Source organism: Antedon mediterranea, chromosome 4 (genome assembly GCF_964355755.1).
Source record: "Antedon mediterranea chromosome 4, ecAntMedi1.1, whole genome shotgun sequence".
Classification (NCBI taxonomy): domain Eukaryota; kingdom Metazoa; phylum Echinodermata; class Crinoidea; order Comatulida; family Antedonidae; genus Antedon; species Antedon mediterranea.
In genome coordinates, this window is record NC_092673.1 from 3,680,179 (window position 1) to 3,685,812 (window position 5,634).

A 5,634-nucleotide genomic window follows, 5' to 3' on the forward strand; every position below is an offset into this window, starting at 1 on the left:
CAATGAGCTTTATTTCGAAAAGACAAGCTTTATTAAAGCTTGGTTCTCACTAGCGACGCAATGTAACGCAATCTACGCAACGTAAGAAAATGCCCTTCCCATCATTGTATTTGCCCCCGCCTGCGTGAAATCAAACCTGCGATTTTTGCAGCACCGTTGCGTCGTCGGTTCCCACTTGTGATTACGCAATACAGCAATTTGCGTCAATGTTGCGTTGCATTGCTAGTGGGAACCACGCTTTAAAAATGTAATCTTGACTATAGACATGTATATCTCGAAATGAATTGATAATTCACTTCGTTACGTGTTAAAGCTTGGTTCCCACTAGAACGTAACGCAAGGACGTAAACGCAACGCAAGCGTTTTAACCAATGACAAGCGAAGTTATAGACAGTTAGCAATCACAAGCGAATAAGCCATCGCTTGTGATTGGTCAATTCACTTGCGTTGCGTTACGTCCTTGTGTTGCGTCGCTAGTGGGAACCACGCTTTAAGCTTGGTTCCCACTAGAACGTAACGCAAGGACGTAAACGCAACTCAAGCGTTTTAAAGCATGGTTCCCACTAGCGACGCAACGCAAGGACGTAACGCAACGCAAGTGAATTGACCAATCACAAGCGATGGCTTATTCGCTTGTGATTGCTTACTGTCTATAACTTCGCTTGTCATTGGTCAACGCGCTTGCGTTGCGTTTACTTCCTTGCGTTACGTTCTAGTGGGAACCAAGCTTTAGCAATGACAAGCGAAGTTATAAAGCGTGGTTCCCACTAGAACGCAACGCAACGTAACGCAGCGACGTATCGACGCAAAGTGATGTATTTTGTAATCTCAAGTGGGAACCGACGACGCAGTGCTGTTTGATTTCACGCATGCGGGGGCAAACACAATTATTGGAAGGGAATTCTCTTACGTTGCGTAGATTGCGTAACGTTGCGTCGCTAGTGGGAACCAGGCATTAGCAATCACAAGCGAATAAGCCATCGCTTGTGATTGGTCAATTTACGTTGCGTTACGTCCTTGTGTCGCGTCGCTAGGGGGAACCACGCTTTAGAAGAGAAGGTAATTGTAGTTGTATGACACGGCTTGGTATGCCGTGCGTTCTTAAACGTGGTTCCCACTAGAACGCAACGCAGCAACGTTCGACGCAAAGTGCTGTATTGCTTACTCACAGCAGGTGGGAACTGACGATGCAATGCAACAGTGCTGGAAACATCACAAGTTTGATTTCACGCAGGCGGGGGCAAACACAATTATTAGAAGGGTATTTGCCTACGTTGCGTAGATTGCGTTACGTTGCGTCGTTAGTGGGAACCAAGCATTAGAAGAGAATGTATATCTCATCGTAGTTGTGTACGTCAAGGCTTGGTATGCCGTGCGTTGTTATGCAAATAAGATTGTGCAGGTGTAGTGGGAACTGGTCGATGTCTTCAGTGGAAAATGGTTATCTTTGCTCAATTTAGGAACATTATTTTTGTAATGTAAATCTCGCAAATACGAAAAAAATTCGCTATTGAAGTTTGAAAAAGTTATCTTAATGGTCGAAATGAACACTCCGGTCTCCTCCAAGATATCATCGCCATGATCTAATCTTGTAAACAATATTCAATCTATAAATCATGCCTTCATATATTAATCTAACCATAAAGGAATTTCCTCCATTAACCATAGCGTTAGGCGATAGACAGGCAACCAAGCTTAATCGGTAGATCTTAGAGATCAAACAAATTATGAAATGAAATAATATTGCAATAAGCCAGGCGCTCCTTCATTAGACATGGAACATTTAGAAATTGATCAGACAATATAATCCTTTATAATTTATTTTCATATACAGATGAATTACTTTGTTCAAAGTAGATTTATTTTATAGAACGTCTTCAAATTAATGTCTTAAACTACACTAATCATGCATATCACGTAATACCCAATCGTCCTACCCCTGCGATAGTTATATACAGGTGTATTCTGGAATGTGATTCGCAGAAGAACATCTCGTTTGTTAATGGAAATTGATATAACCGGATAAAACATCATTTATGTAGGAAAAACATGCAATTATAAATACTAAAAAAATATACTAAAACAGAAAATCATGCAAATGAACTTTAAAACACAACTTATAAAAAATGCAGAATGTTTTGAACAAAATCAATACATTATTAATATTGCTATCACTTTAAGTGTTTTCAAATTTAATTATTATAGACATTTCGTTTAAAATCCATAAATTCGTGCGAAGTCGACATTATAATTTATGCAGAGGAAAACATCGCAGCTTCTAGGTTAAGATGTTAACAGATATGACACTTATTCGCTCGTAAGTCTCCTCGAAAGATGTCGAAATCACGAGTAAAAATGGCCGTTTAATATCGCTTTACAGCCTCCATAAATTCTGCGTAATGTACATTTAAAGCGTGTTTCCCACTAGAACGCAACGCAACGACGTATCGACGCAAAGTGCTGTATTGCGTAATCACAAGTGGGAACCGACGACGCAATAGTGCTGCAAACATCGCAGGTTTGATTTCACGCAGGCGGGGGCAAACACAATGATTGGACGGGCATTTTCTTGCGTTGCGTAGATTGCGTCATGTTGCGTCGCTGGTGAGAACCAAGCTTAAATGTTCTATGCGATATTAATGGTTTAAAATCTATTTTGGACGAATTCAAGAACGCTAAAATCGTCAATATCTCCGAATAGTTTATCACAAAACGGATTATCTACAATTTTAGTACGGTGTATAACTTTGCAATTTTGGGAGAACAAAAATATTCATACAGAACAATGTCTTATTCTAATGAAAGACCAAATTTGAGGATTAAGACTTTCGAGAACCAATTGCATGCAATAATTTCATGTTCTTAATCAAAATAATCATTACATATTTGCATTTATGCTTGATTTACGGGTTCTATACTGCATGTCTTGTATGTCCGGCTTATAAGACAGAAAGTGAAACCTTACCGAGTCCGTATTACTGGCGTAATCCCTCTTATTCAAAGTTAGGCCTATATAAGTTACTAACTGCTTACGTTAACCTATCTAATGCTTGGTTCCCACTAGAGACGCAACACAAGGACGAAACGCAACGTAACTGATTTAACCAATCACATGCGGTGGATTATGCGAACTGTCGCTTGTCATTGGTCAACACGCTTGCCTTGCGTTTACGTCCTTGCGTTACGTCCTAGTGGGAACAAAGCTTTAAGTATTTATTTGTATCGTTAAATAAGAGAGTCCACGTTTGTACTATAATATAGTGTGAATATATGGGCCCGTGGTCTAAAGATAAATAAAGGCAGGCAGCATTGCCTGGAATGAAATGGAATGAATCGCTGACGTATGTATTTTTGGCAGAAAATAAAGGTCCGGATAAAGAGCGCTCGAGTCTGCCTAAATTCATACAAATAATGCTTAATTTGTCAACTTGTTTGTTGAGGTGTTGATTTATCTATTCTAGTTCTAGGTAACCTCAGCATCAAACAGGACAGAAAGTAAATCTATTAAATTAAAACAGCTTAGGAGGAGAGTTAGTGGTTATATCTATCACTGCTGGGATTTTCGTTTCGTCACGTCAGCTTCCTATCGTCCGAAGAAGATCGTATCACACACGTACCTGCTCACAGGTTGTCACTTACACAATATAGTCCTAATATAGAAACAATAATAATACATTTGTATGTATATATATATAATAATCATCAATATTTAAATAATTTAAATGCATGCAAAATACACATCAAATTGGTTCATTTTTGGTACAATTCAACACGGCGATAACAAATTGAAGCGTATAAAGAATTCATTAACAATGTTTAACAGTAAAGCATCAGGCGATGGTACGTCGGTTATAAACGTATTTAATTTGATCGTTGTCTACAGCTTAGATCTGCGGTCTTGTTAACGATTTTCAAACAATTCTTAAACATCATGTTTCGCACCATAAACGACCTATTTCTCGCCATACAATAATATTAATCATTAGAAATAGGAAACCATGTCTAGCCAAATTAAACACACCATGCATTGTCCTGGTGGTAAAGCATGCTTTTAATTTGCAGATACAAGAATTTGTGCAGGTGTTTTACAAGGAATGTATTTTTGAATGGATGATTTAACAAAAGTATAATTAATAATGTGCAAGGAATGGATAATTTTACAATTCATGGTAATATTAATTTCGTGTATCCAGAGTAGAGTGACTTTCTCTTAATTGTACCCGATTACCAGTGCTGTATCTCCACATACCATCTATTTTCGAAGTATCATAGGAATATTTGGTAATACAGCATCACATTTATATCACATTTGATGCCTGTATCGTAAGGTTAGGTTAAACGTTGCTTACTACTAGAACATGTGAAATACATTACCAAATATTCCTATGATACTTCGGAAATAGATACAGTACCGAGAATCGGCTGCTTAATCGTTGTTATAGATTGTCTTACTAGTACTTATAGGCCTCGTGTAATTGTCACTCTTTTCAAATTTACAGCCACTTTGAACTGCGATATACGAGCATTATGCGCATAAAGATGAAACATTATTCATACAAATCCTATTATTTACTGCAAAATATTACTAAAACATAGATCAGGTTACATGCTATCATGAATCAACACAAACACACACAAGTTCACCTCATCTCTCTCTCTCTCTCTTTTTGTCAGCTCTTCACTTTTAATACCACACTTGACAGGTATAACTCCCACATTAATGCTTAACGTCCCATGACACAATAAAGCTCCGGGCTTTTTGGTTTTCATGGACGTATATTTGACATGCGTTTACATATTATTTTGACAGTACGCGCAGGGGTATCAAACTTTATGCGACAACAAAGATGTGATGTGCCCATATATGGACACGATGAAATCATATCACTACCATATTTGGGCATATCACTACCATATTTGGGCACATCACACTTTTGTTGTCAAACTATTAGATAGTGTAATCAGAGCTTCGTACGATGGTTCTGGTTGGATCAGATCAGATAATTAATAATTGTAATTTGACCAATCATGAAGCAAGTATCATCTGTTCTATCTCTTGTGATTGGTCAACTCACTTACGTTAAGGATACGTCATTGCGTTGTGTCAAAGTGGGAATCAGGCTTGAAGAACTTTATCTCTATATTTAGTAAATGCGCATAAACTAAATTCATTAGTATAATATTTGCTCAAAATTCAATCTACTATAAAAAAAACGGTGAGTCAAGCGCTGAAATTAATATTTATTAACTGGTCTTCGTCATGTGTATGAGCAATGGGGAGAAAATGGTAAACAGTTTGTTAACAGTTATATGAAATTTATAATATGCTACGATTACGAAATAGAAAACCTTAGCAATAAAATAATATTATTAATAGTATCATTTTAAATGTACATCGGTGTTACGATTGTTCTTGTTTTACTAAGTTGTTAAAAGTACTATCAACTCATGTTGAACGTTCAATAATCATCTCCAGTCTGTCGCCAATGTCTATTTGTTTCTACATTCGTTATACTGTGAAGCTAGCAAATAGTACTAATTGACTACGTATTATGACGTCACTGTATGTCACTAATTCTGCGCGGAAATCTTTTATTTTGTAGTATCGCAATCGTCTGCCGATCACTTCATTTG

General features: G+C 37.3%; 1 protein-coding gene across 1 annotated transcript in view; it reads right to left on the minus strand.

Moving 5' to 3' along the window:
* Window positions 1-1,846: 1,846 nt before the first annotated feature.
* The window catches only part of LOC140046332 (heparanase-like), a 35,370-nt gene continuing 31,582 nt past the window's right edge, over window positions 1,847-5,634 (minus strand). The window contains exon 10 of the mRNA XM_072090939.1: window positions 1,847-3,650. The gene's annotated coding sequence lies outside the window, so the exon portion shown is untranslated. The remainder of the gene's footprint in view (window positions 3,651-5,634) is intronic.